This window comes from Alligator sinensis, unplaced genomic scaffold (assembly GCF_000455745.1).
Source record: "Alligator sinensis unplaced genomic scaffold, ASM45574v1 scaffold933_1, whole genome shotgun sequence".
In the NCBI taxonomy this organism is placed as follows: Eukaryota; Metazoa; Chordata; order Crocodylia; family Alligatoridae; genus Alligator; species Alligator sinensis.
This window is the reverse complement of record NW_005842542.1, coordinates 940859-954926: the sequence shown is the minus strand read 5'-3', so window position 1 is coordinate 954926 and position 14068 is coordinate 940859. Positions and strand designations below refer to the sequence as shown.

Sequence of the window (14068 nt, the reverse complement as noted above, 5' to 3'; positions counted from 1 at the left end):
CAATTTTGCCCAGCCACAAGTGTGGAAAAGAGGGCTGCCAGACTGGAAAGCATGTAACATAGTATAAAAAAAAAGTAAAACTACACATTTTATCACCATTAAGAGATTCAATGGAAAGTAACGTTAGATTCTCACATGCAAGGTTCAATGCATTCACACGCACCACACCTACAAGCGTCACGCCTACAAGTTACATCTTTCCAAATCAGCACCATTCTGTACACATAACACCAGCTTACCGTAAATGATGAACTTCATAGTTTTTCCTGGTAACAGCCAGAGATTCTAATTTTCTGTTTAAAAATCATAAATTCTCTGAATTAAAAAAAAAACCTATAACATTCTCTGATTAAAAAACCAAAATCCATGTTTCTCAGTGATGAATATGAAATGCCACTAGATATATAGGTATCAGTTGAACACAGTGTTTTATTGATATATTTACAATTTTAAAGCAATCTGGAAACCTACCAGCGTTCTCAATCATTACCTATATAAATCATTATCTATATATGTATAAAGAGCTTTGTTTGTGTGTCTGTCTATCTGTCCATGATGCTCTTGGGGTGTGTTCCTCCTGGTGGGGCATGGCTCCAACCAGTGCTGCATCAAGAATGATGGGTGGGCCAGACAGACACGGAGCGGGGGGAAGGGAAGGTGGTGTGGGGCTGGACGCAGAGCCAGGGGTGGGGAAGAGGGAGCTGGCATGCAGCCGGATACAGAGCAGCAGCAGCATGAGGTGGTGGGTGGTAGCGGCAGTGGCCACGTGCAAGCTTCCCCCCTGCACCCCACTCCTGGGAGGCAGTGGCAGCATGGGATGGTGGGTGGCGGCGCTCTATCCCTGCCCTCCCCAACCCCCCCGTCATTCTTGACAGACAATTCACTAGTAATAAAATAAATTCTAAATACCTATATATTTTGGCATTCTGTCTAGGCTGCAGCCCTGCGCCCCACTGTGGGTACAGAAATTTGGAGGGGCATGTGCCCCACCCACTCCCCCGAACGTGATGTCTGTGCCCCTCCCATGCCACCTATGCCACCCCCATAGTCTTACATGGAGGGAGCTGCAGGAGCTACTCTCCACCACAGTGCCTGGCTGCCACGTGCATCCGCATTTTGCCATGTTTTTCCATGGCAACAATGGTTATTTTTACATGTGTAACCCTGGGCACGACACTACCCATGCTTTCACCTGAATAGAACCTCCCCTTACAATCAAACAACCTTGCAGACCATTATAAAACGATTTACAGGATTTAATTATTTACAAGGTAACATATAACCAATGCAATAGAACAAATGTTACACTGCATGACCTGGTGATGGTGGCTTAAGGGTTAATGCTTCCTGGATACACATTACGCTAGGGGAAGGTATACAAATTACCCACGATAAATAAGGAACCAATACATAAATACACTGACACTCCAACTAATAAACTATCAAGAACTTATTCATACAGTCTATAACTTGTACACTGTGTACTGAGGACCCCGTGTGCACTGCCCCTGGCAGGGTGTCTAACAGAGCAGGGCTCTGTCTGTGTCCCTGGCACAGGATCTGTGGGTGGTCCTTGGTGCTGGCATCCCTTGCATGAGCTCCAGGGGTCTCAGTACAGCAGGCGGTGGCTGCTCCCCTGAAGTCCCTGCAAGAGAGCGGATTCCTGCCCAGACCCCTTCCCTGGCTCAGCAGGGAGCAGTGTCTGGGCTGCATGTTGTAACAGAAATTTTGAGTTCTTATGCTTCTAAGATGCGGTATGAAAAAAGTAACCAGTAAGAACATAAAAGAGGAGCCTTACTATATAAAATCCACTTGTTAGAATACAGTGGGCCCATCTATACGAGACACTTCACTGTGCATTAGGCTACTCTAATGTGCAGTAAAGTGTCAGCATCTACACATGTGTTGGACTTACTGCACAGTAAATTAAGTTAGTGTGTCATTTTGCTAATACCAACAAATGCAGGTACTGGATTAATGGCACATTAGCTACTGTGCAGTAGTGTGTGTATAGACACTGACCCGGAACTGCTCCTGGTCAGCCTAGATAACAGAGAGCTGCAGGAGGTGGAAGGGGGAGCTGTCCACAGCTCCGGTGTGGAGCTCAGGATTGCAGCCTGGCTCAGCGGCACTGGCTTGGGACAATGACCAGTGGCTGAGTGGCAGCAGCACCCTGAGCTCTCCCCTTGCTTTGCTTACTGAGGGGATGGGGCAACTCTCTGTCCCTGGTCCTGGCGCTGCTTGGATCCCAGCTCCCCCCAGCCCCAGGAGCAGAGCAGTGCCAGGATGGGGGAGTTCTCTGCCCCACAACACCAGGCCAGGGACAGAGAGTTTCCTTGTCCCCTCAGACCTGCCACTACCTGCACAGCCAATGCCACAGTCAGCTCCCTCTCCTTGCCTGTGCCTGGGGGGGAGCTGGGAGCTGAGCAGTGCCAGGACCATGGAGAGCTGCAAGGGGTAAGCACTGCTGGGACTGAGGGGAGGGGTGGGGGCGGGGAGGAGAGACGTTGCTTACCCCTGAGTCCTAGTGCTGCTTACTCCCCTGCGGCTCCCCAGACCCAGCACTGCTCACCCTCCTGCAGCTCCCCCGCATCCTGATGCTGCTCAATTCCCAGCTCCCCCCAGGTACAGGTGGGTAGTAGGAGCCAAATGGGGCATGCACTGCATGGGGAGCAGCAGGGTCGAGGGGACAGGGAAGTTCTCCGTCCCTAGCCTGGTGCTGCAGGGACACAACGCTCCCCCATCCTGGCACTACTCAGCACCTGGCTCCTGATGGGAAGCCAGGAGCCAAGCATCTCTGGGACTAGGGACAGAGTTCCTCCATCCCCTCAGCAAGCAAAGTGAGGGGAAAGCTCAGGGCACTGCTGCCATTTGGGCACGGGGCATCATCCCAAGCTGGCACTGCTGAGCCAGGCTACAATCCCAAGCTCCACATGGCTGGGAAATGTCCCCCACTCTGGGACAGTTCTCCCAACTCCATGGAGTCCAGGCCTGGCCCCTGTTCCCCCTGGCAGCCCACGGAGGGTGCCAGGCATGCCTGGAGCTCCCCTTGGCTGCTACAGAGAGTTAGAGCAGGGTGGCGGGCAGAAGCAGCCCTGGATTCAACTTCTCCCATTAGGAGCAAATCTGTTTCCAACACAAGCACATTTGTAGATGCATTCCTGGCCACAGTTTACTGCCTTATTTTAATGAGCAATAACCTTAAGGTGCATTAACTGCATGTGTAGATGCACCTAGTAATTCCCTAAAAACTGAGGTATGAATTACCTTACACCAAGTAATAGAATTACAAGGAAGAACTGTTAAATATTCATAACTTTCTCTGTCCCTCAAATGTATTTATAATGCTGCTCCTTCTCTAAAGATGACATGGAATAAAAAGTTGAAAATATAATTATGTTAGAGGCACTATTAGGAGTACAACACAGTCTTACAAATTAACAGTATCAACTTCTTAACTAGAGAATCACTGATGGATCCAGGGTCAACACCGACCAGCATGCTAACATGTTCTCCAACCTATGAAAGGATAACAATATGCATTGCTCATGAAACAATTTGGGAATATTTGACGCATTAAAAAAACCATAGAAACTTAGAGTTGGAAGGGACCTCAGGAGGTCACATAGTCCAACCCCCAGCTCAAAACAGGACCAGCCCCAACTAAATCATCCTTGCCAAAGCTTAGTCTAGCCAGGTTTTGAAAACCGCCAAGGATGGAGCTTCCACCACCTCTCTGGGTAACCTGTCCCAGTGTTTTACTACCCTCCTAGTGAGAAAGTTTTTCTTAATATACAACCTAAACTTTTCTTAGTGCAATATGAGACCATTGTTCCTTGTTCTGTCATCTGCCACCACTGAGAACAATCTAGCTCCATCCTCTTTCAAACCCGCCTTAAGTTAGTTGAAGGCTGCTATTAAATCCCCCCTCAGTCTTCTCTTCTCTAGACTAAATAAGCCCAGTTCCCTCAAGTCTTTTGTCATAAGTCTTATCCCCTAGCCCCCTCACCATTTTTGTTGCCCTCTGCTGGAATCCCTCCAATTTGTCCACATCCTTTCTGTAGTGGGGGACCCAAAACTAAACACAGTACTCCAGATGTGGCCTCACCAGTGCTGAATAGAGAGGAATAATCACTTCCTTTCCATTATTTGATTCCTTAGCTTACTTTTAAATTCTGGCTACCAGATAACTGAACTATTAAACAAACACATAGTTTCTGCATTTTAAAAAAAACAGAACAACAATAACAATAACAAAACTCAGCCCCTAAATTATGATAGCCTTTTTAGGCAGGGCAAGATATAAAATCCAAATAACGACAATAACAGCAGCAGCAGCAGCAACATTATGCTACGAAGAATACTAGGCCCATTTGAAGGAATATCAGAATATATTTTTGATACTCATATATAAAGCCATAAGTTGCTTCTGCTGCAATTGCATTTAAAAAGCACCCAGGGAATTTACTGAACATAAATAGGACTTGTGCTCCTACATCTTTAAGGTAGCTTTGAAAATCTCTCCATTAACTCGTAGCTACTCTTGAAGAGCAATAGGCTAGTCGTGGTCCTTTTCTTTTTTAAATTAAGATATTTAAACATTAATATTTAAACTGTTGAGACCCAAGCCCCCCTCCCTGTCTACTAGAAGCCTATTAGAACTTGCCTTCTGTGTCAGCAGGACCTGTCAGCAAAAACATCTGAAGTAGCATTGGTTGCCAGTAAAATCAAGCTCTGACTGGTGCCATATGAGACTGCAGGGAACAAACAAAATAAGCAAAGAGATGCTGGAGAACTGCCTTTCCAAAGCAGACAATGTGAGAGAAAGATGCTACTGCTAGGGCAGGCATAAATGTATAAGAAACATTTTACAAGCAGAAGACTGAAAATTTTTCCACCCAGCAATTTTACAATGAAATACCGAACTTGTTCTAACACTGAGATCTTCCCATTGAAGGTTTGGCACAGACATTTCCAGCATGCTATACCAGTGAGGCAATGACCCATGTTATAAAGAACACCTCATGGGGAAACCTGAGAAAGAACTGAACTCTGGCATTTCTGAAAACCAAGCTCATTGCTAAAGATGGAAAAGTTGCCCATTTTGCCCTTTAAATCCACTTTCTGGGCCAGACCTTCCCCATAATGACTCGCATGCAATTGTGTGTATAGAAGCTAATAAGATATGTAACCTAGTCCCTACATGTGAAGTTACTGCCATTGCACACATTCGCATGTGCAGGATTCTGAAAGTGTGCCCTGAATCACACCTTTTATTCTTGCCTGCATCCAGTACTGCTTTCTACAAATTCTTTTCCATCTCAGGCAAAAGGCCACCTTTTTTGCCCTTTGATTTTATGCATCCATTAAGAAGACTGGAGACCTCTCTCTCCTCAACTCTGCTCTATATCAGACTGACAATTCTAGACCAAAGGGAGAAAGACTACCATGGGAGCTGGGGAAAAAAATAAAACAAAACACACCACAGAAATCAGGCCATTTTTTATTTAGGTTCCTAAATGCAGATTTAAGTGACAAATTTTTAGGATCCAAATATTTAAAAATATGGCCAGGATGCTTTACAGTTATTTGGCTTTGATTAGTTTAAACAGCCTGTTAATGGCTAGATTCTAAATATATTTTATAAATATATTGTGGGAGGGAGGGGGAAATATGGCTCAAAAATAATATTCCATATCTTTCTGAATCTTTGGATTTCATATATTCTATTATTTGATGCATGTCTCCAGAGAAACCAGTAGAATGAGTGTCTGCAATTCTGACATTGTATAAGAGAAAGATTCACCATGTAACTAGAAGGATGGTCATTTAAGCTTGTGTTTCTACAGTCTTTATATTACAGCTTTTCTGTAAAATCCTTCATTTATAGAAATTGGCGCCAATATGCAAAAAACTATTCTGAGGGTATATGCTCATACCAAGTGTATGCTTCTACTCTGAAAATGAATAAAATATAAACATTACAGGGAAAGAAAGACCTTGGAAGGTCAACTGTAGAGCGAGGGCAAAACCAGCAGCTACACACAGAGGCATCTAGCTGCAGTATGTGGTTCATATGGGAGACTCTAAGGAAACTCTGAAAACAATGGGTCAAAGGAGAAAAAGAAAGAAGTACTACAGCATCAGATAGGTCATGGTCTTAGCAGCCGAGCAGCAAGAGATATGTGAGGATTGCTGTGAGTATGAGAAAAATCCAACCACTCTGCCAGCCTCTCAAGTACAGTCTCAAACTCATCAGTGTCTTGTGACTGATTTTTAAAGAAGGAAGCTAAAGTGTGCTTAGCAACCAGAAGCTGAAAACACAGGATTGAAAGGTCAAGAAACAAAGTATAAAAATAATTGCCTAAACGTAAGGGGCAAATTCTCACTTGTGGTTCTTCCACTGAGCAACCACACCCCTCTATCAAGAGCAATTCAAATAAAAGTAGGATTCAATCTCAATGATTTTTTTTTGGCTCTATCCATCAAGATTGTACTGCAGCACTTAATAATATTACTCATTTTTATATAAGCTTTTCAAACATAACCTAAGGCTCTTTTTGAAAGAAGTGAGACCCCCCAAAGAGAGGTGAAGAAACATGCTCAAGGCCACACAGCAGGTCCGTGGCAGAAACAAGGATCCAGGTCCTTTGTGCACAAATAAAGACCATTATCAGCTATGAACAAGACTCAAATGATACAAGTACAACAACTTCATACCTAGAAGGCTGAAGCTCAGCTTTTGAAAATGCAAGGGGCTTTATTTTCAAGGAAGTAAAGCACCCAGCAACTTCGTTTAACTTCAATATTTAATTGTTAGCTTGGCTTTAGTTACAGGGGCTTTACTTTATGTGAAGCTGTTGTGAGTTCTGTGCTTTCTAAAATCTTGGTCATCCTCCACTCTGGTCTCTGAGACTGAACAGCTTAAATGCAGCTGTTAATCATCTCCCTTGATCAAACTGATGAGCATGTCACTCCCCTGTCTCAATTCCCTCCACTGGGTCCCTATCCAGTGCTGCATCTAATTTAAGCTCATCATCTATTTCAAGACTCTGCATAAAAGTCTATCCATTCCTACTTATCCATCCATATCAGGCTTCTCACTGCCCCACTTCCCACTGCCCATCCACGTCACCACTTCCACTTCCCGTGCTTCTCACTCATAACTTCTGCACCTTCTGCCACATAACTACCCATTCACGTACAACCTAAATGGCAAAGTCCTTGCTACATCCAGAAATAAGTTCCTCTTAAAGAGCTACTTCTGCCATCTTTCCCACAGTGCATCTAATTGACTTACATAAACACACTGATTTGTTATTCCCAATCCTCCAACTTGTCTACTTGCTTGTCTTTGTCTTTAGGCTGTGAGCTGTGAGAATGGACTTCATAAATGCCCTTAAAAAACACCTCTCCCTTTGACAGTACAACAAAGTAAATAATTTAAACTTAAAAAAGAAAGAATGGATGAGTGGCATAATGAAGTTAAATAAAAAGATAAACTATTTTAATTATGAAGTTACTGATAAAGTAACTGAAATGGAGTGATAGTATTTACATACTGTGCCTGCTTTTTATTAAATTGTCATTTATTTTGAGGTTCATCTTTTAAAATAACCCACTCTTTATTAATAAAAAGCTAGAGACATTTATATACTCATAGATGTTAGGGTCGGAAGGGACCTCAATAGATCATCAAGTCCGACCCCCTTCACCATACTGGTGAAGCAGAAAAATGCACGTGTACATACAGACACACATATTTATCTATGGCATGACCCACAACAGCAATACCTAAGGGAGAAGGGATGTGTGCATACCCCACACACACACTTCATTTATATATTTGTGTACCTCACACATCATCATTTTGAGCCCAGTCTTCACTTACATTTATTAATATCTTTTTTTCTTTGCAAAAGGAAGGTGTACTTGGTGTACCACATACTTAAGTAGGTAGGCAGAAAAAAAGAAAAAAAAATGAGGTTTGTGTGTGCATATATCATAGGAATGATTAGAGAGGTCAGTAATATTCTTCAAGCCTATAACATTCACATTACTAAACAGCTTCATATATAGTATTTCAATGACCTGATTAAGTGCCAGCTCTGGTGCACATGTGTGTGCACGCTTGCGCGCACACACAAAGATAAGGTAGATTCTTTTGTCAAAGATGCATTTGAGATTAACAGCAAGCTGGCAGAATGAATGTGTTCCACTGCACTGAGGCAATTACTGTAGTAGGTAAAACAAGTGATAAAGATTTATTTAGTACAAGGCTGATATTCATTAATCTCTTTAAACCCCATGTTAAGGTTGTTTAAAGTACTGTAGCTCTTCTCTGGAAAGGTCTGTTGAATCTATGACAGAATAGGCAGACCTGCATAAATGCAGTGCAGGTCTCCATGGACTATGACATTTCTATACCTCCACAGGGAGGCCAGTATTTTAGATTAGTTTGGTTAGCACTGCAGATGCAGCATGCTGATTTACTAAACTCTGATGCAAGTACCAAAAATAATTAGCTTATCAAAGATCACTTTCTTTTCCCTCTTTCATTATTGTGCTAAATATGGCATTGTTGCAAGGAAATAACTTATTTCAGTGATGTTCAAACATTAAGTGCAGATTTTTACAGAATTTCATATATTTCTAATAAGACCTATTTTCCAGTCCTGATTTTTTCTAAATGAACATTTAATACAATGGCACAAATGACATTCAATTACCCCCTCCTTCTGCACATTGACAGCATAAACCATTAGTAAGCATTTCTAAAAATGAAACAGTTATTTTGGTACTCCAACATTAGGCACACTAGAAGTACCTGGATAAATTTAGTACAAACAAGCTTTTATGAACAGATTTTATACACTGTACGTGAAACCTGTTGAATGCATAACACGAGTCCTAAAATGTTATGCTTTTATATCCTTATTTCTGTAACAAATTGAAAAGGTCTCACTTATATTGGGAAAAAATTCTGATTTGGTACAAAAGAAATAAATACATTTCTCTTCCTTTGAAATAAATTAATTATTTCATTGTTCAAGCAAAAGCCATTTCTCAAAATATCAATAACAACAATTATTATTACAAGAACCATGGTCAAGGTTTCCAGATACAGCAGAAGTACATTATATATGTTTTAAAAAAAAAAAAATCAGAAAGACATCAACCCCCCCTCCTAATTTTTTTTTTTATCTTCAGGAAGCATATTAAAATGATTTATTTCTAGTCTGCTGCTCATAGTGAATGCAAGTCAACCTCTCCTTACCTTGCCAATGACAGGGATATCAACGGAACCCCAGGTATCAGCTCCCCAGTGAACTATGCCCGAGGCAAAATCAGCTGTAATAATTCCAGCAACTGGAAATAAAAAAGAATGTTAACAGTAGAAGCTAATCCAACACACATTGAAGTTACATCAACCACTTACACTATATAGCAGATAAAAATAAAAATCACTAATTCCAAATGCAAAAATACATTTTATGAGACCACATACAACCAGTGAAACTCAGTTTAATCAATTTCAATTAAAAGAAATGTAAAGACTACATTAAAACATTTTAACAGTTTACTCCAGAACCAAGCAGAAAAAAGAATCAGAAAATCATTTTTACATAACAACACAGTATGTCAGCAGGAGTCAATTTCATTTTAATATTAATTCCTTAATCAGTTTTTAAAGGCTTCAGTATTGTAGGTTTACTTAACCCAACTTAGCATAGAATAATGAGACTGGCCCAGTGTTTCTTCAACATTTTTTCACACCCATATTCTTCCTTATCTCCCTCTTTCTGTGGCCTCTACAGCTTCGTATCTTCATTGAAATGCCTTCCAGAAAAGCCTTTTATTCCAGCAACATAAGATGGTTCCATTGTGCTGAGAGAGTTGCCTTTTCCAAAAGAGCAAAATTCTCCAGAGACTGGGGTTTCCAGATCTGAATGCTTAATTTCATATTCTAGCCCAACAAGGGCAAGGCTTCAAAAATACTGGATCAGGTGATCAAACTACAAGAGCTAGTTATGTTGCACTATTCCTTTATTTTCAAATGCTGGTTCAATATTAACATCTAGCAAAATAATCTTTGAAGATCTGTATTACTATTTCATATGTTAATATTCAACATATCAGTAGCAACCTACTATTCACATAACTCTTCTAGTTATTCAAATAAAAGCAAAAGGAAAATATATTTTAAAGGTACTAAATATATATTTTTCAAGATATACTTTGCCTGTCAAATTAAAGTTGAGTAGTTAATTCAAACCATTACCATCAAGTATCTGCAATTTCCTCTTATTGTTCTCCTTAACTACACTCCCCTTCATAGTAAGTAAATTCTTCTTGAAAAACATTTGTTTTGAGTTTAAATGAAAAAAAAGTCAATATGGCATAGTGCCTAGAGTAACTAAATTTAGTAATTACCATGAATTTGTATTCAGACTAAAGGATTCATAGTCATATGATTTTTCTAAAGTCAACGACACTTATTCTAATATTTAAATGGACCACTAACTTCATCTAGTCCGCTGCAAGGGGAAAATCCTGAAGTAGCTGATCTCTTGAGCAGGAACGAAATCAAACAGAGTAAGGACTTCAGGATTTTGTTATAACATGCCCCTCTGCTCTGTAAGTTGTTTCTAATCAGTTAATTATGTACCGCGGAGTGAATGGCTTTGGTACATACAAAAGTGAACATCCCTGTCTTCTGTCAGGTAGGTGGTACCCAATTGAGGTACAAAAATTTTCAAGATGCCTCTCTCCCTCTTCCTGAACTCTATACAAACTCCCAGATGATGACTTCAAAATCTGTTCAATATATAGTGTCTGCTTTGCCTTCCCTAAATCTCTGTCCAAGCCCTAAACTGAATAAAAGTTTGTGAGAACAGCTATACCAGTGTGGGCATGTCCTGAAAAACAACTAGTCACAGCTGGTAAAAAAAAGTCCTAATTTGAACATTTTAAACCCACTAACAGACCACCATCTCTTACATGGATTGTAAATAGGAACATACCTATTTGAACTAACCACAGCTACACCATAGACACAGACAAGGCACAGTGGCAGAGTATAAGGGTCATACTGACACAAATTTAGGATGGTAGTATTACTCACAAGTGGTAAAGTCTCAGCTTAATTATTCAAGTACATAAAGAGTGTTCATAAAACCTCTGTACCAGACAATTACATGCTCTGTATATTCTCCACCTTTTACAGAACATGTATTTTAGAAACTGCTTAAAAGAATTTTCAATAATTTCATATCCATCCACTTGTAAAATCAGGATTCCCTAGTGTCCTTACTTTAAATGATACTGGCCTCAGAATGAGAGAAAGATTTTAACAAATACATTTTAGAAATCTCACAGTGATTAAAGTGGTTTTTCCATGCATAATAATGAGGTAGCTTTGAGCCCTTTAAGATCTAACCTTAAAACAAGTTTAAGATTTGATCTCAGAGCTAAAAGTAAGTGGTATGCCCACTAGGAAACTGGCAATGTCCCCATTACATTGTTGATATGCAGTTTAGTGTTTCTAACCTGATGGGTTTCAAAATATCTGACTTTATATTTGTCACCACTACTAAGTTAGCCTGATTCATTAGGCGAGCATAATTTTGTGAGGAATTTACTCTGTTTGAAAAAAGAGAAAATATTTCTCAGTTAGGCTATTTTAAATAAAAAGAGTGAGGGTGATTAGTGAATATAGCTTAGGTGTCTGATAACCATTTGACACATAGACCTGGCAATTTACTATCACCATTTCTTTTCTATGTATTATTACCATTGTAGAGCTTTCTCTCTCTCAGTGGTCATCTGTGGTGTAAAACATATTTTATGAATGCCCAAATAAAGCATTTTGAAAAATGTGGCAGTTTACAATAAATTGCATATCAATATTCATTTTATTTAATATTAATCTCTGTCCTAATACTTCATTTAAAATTATAGTTTGAAAACAGTACAAGAAAGTAAAATAATCCCACTTAGGATAACCAGTGGTTTTTAGGTCTAGTTGTCAAGGTCAACTGATATCATTAGACTTACATGAACTCAATTCAAGTTACAGCAGGGAAATCATGTTAGAAAATATGGGTCAAGTCATCAAGCAGTAATAAAGCTGTTACCTCTACATTTAGTATTTGAAATATTTTTTTAAATCTGTCATAATTTAGTATTTCCATTATTAGAGTAGCACTTGACAATAAATCTCTTTAAAATGGCCACTTATTCAGATATATCAAGTAAAAGATTCAACCAAATGACATGTTTTATTTAGTCTACAGACATTTTGTCTCTACATGAGAAAACAAGAAAAAAAAGTAGAGAAAATGTCTTAAACTTAAAGATAATGAAAACCTAAGATACTCAAATAATGGCTGGCTTTTTTGCATATTTGTGCCTGTATAGTGCTATGATCTACATAGCATATGAGAACCAAGAGATACAAAGAATAAATTTATACACAAACATGAACTACAGTGCTAAATCCACATCAAGCTGATAAAGAAACATCAAGTCAAAGCTAAGACATTCAGATGCTACAGTTATAAACTTGATTTAAAAAATGAGCTGTACTCTCCTCTAACATATATTCTCAATCAAAGTTTGGAGAGGGATTTTTCAAAAGCAGTTTCAATCTAAATTTGCTCCCACTGAAGTCACCAGTTTTACAACAGATTTCAGTAGAAGCAGGGTTAAGCCAATACTGAGCACTCTGTAAATCCCAACCTAAATTATTTTCATAAGACAAATCTGAGAATGTGTAGCATTCTTTGTATTACAAGTATCACTGAGGTCTTCAAAAGAATAATGATTACAAACAAATTCAATCCTTATGATACATTCTATAGATTGCCAATGCCCTTGAATTTTAGAACCAATGTAACTAAGAGCAATAATTCTGGCCCTAAATTTTTTCCCCACTAACTCCTACTGATCTGGGTAAATTGACAGTTAAAGACAATCACCAGATACTGGCAGAAGTGACCTGCAAAAGCTTCAAAATACAGACATATCAACTCCAGATTTGCTTCGCCCTTCTACCCATCTTGGCTAAATATAGACAGTCAAAAAGCCTGAGGCTGAATCAATTCAGTCTTTGCAGGTTAGTCTAAACTGCGCAGATTAAATTGAAACAGAAGTGAACAGACATTTACCTTTGATTCAGGAAATGCAGTCACATGCCTGCAGTGGCTCAGACCAGAAGTGGCTCAGACTAGAACAAAGCTCTCTGACTGTGTGCTCATTTCTACTTCCTGCTGCCCTGAGGTCTCTGGGATTTACAGTCCAGACCTATAGCAGCAGGACTCTGCAGGGTTGTTCATCATTTTCTCTTCCTGCTTCCAGGTGCCTCTGGGATTTGAAGTCAACAGTCACAGCCAGCAGTACGTTTAAGCAGGGAAAGGGGTGTTTAGCACCCCCCACCCTTGGCCTCCTGGGTCCAGACCCCAGTTGGGGTTTGCCTAGAGGGAGCAGTCCCCTTGTCCAGCTGAGCTCCATGCTCCTGCTGCTCCTGTGGGGTGGGGGGGGAAGAAGGGGGAAGAGCTCCCCCCAGCATGGAAAAGAGCCACCTCCTGTCCTCCCTCCCCCACCCCCTGCTTTGAGGCCAGGCAGCATCACATGGAGCCCCCCCCTCCCAGTCCCATGGCATTGAGGGGAGGAGGAAGAAGAGTCCCCATCCAATGCCACACATTGTCCCCCTCCCCACCCTGGGAGGAGGAGAGGGGGGGAGGAGCTCCTCCCAGCAAGGAACAGAGCCCCCCCTCCCCACCCTGTGGGACAACCAACCCAGCATGGCCCTGTTAAGGTGAAGGGGGCAGAGAGAAGAGTTAATTCCTTCCTCCTTCCCTTCCTTGCAGCCAGAGTCTGCCAGCCCCAGGGGCCACCACTGCAGCCCCCTCCCCTCTGCTCCCTGGCAAACAGGCTGAACCCAGCTGCAGTGGGGAAAGAGGGGAAGGAGGGAAGAATTAACCCTCTCCCTGACCACTTTGCCTTAACAGGGCTATGCCAGCCAGTGTCTCTGCTAGGGCCAGTCCCTGCTCCAGCGACAAAGCAG

At 41.0% G+C, this 14068-nt stretch overlaps 1 pseudogene; it reads right to left on the bottom strand.

Annotated features, from left to right (window-relative positions):
- Positions 1 to 14068, bottom strand: part of LOC102369751 — a 55970-nt pseudogene that overhangs the window by 15752 nt on the left and 26150 nt on the right.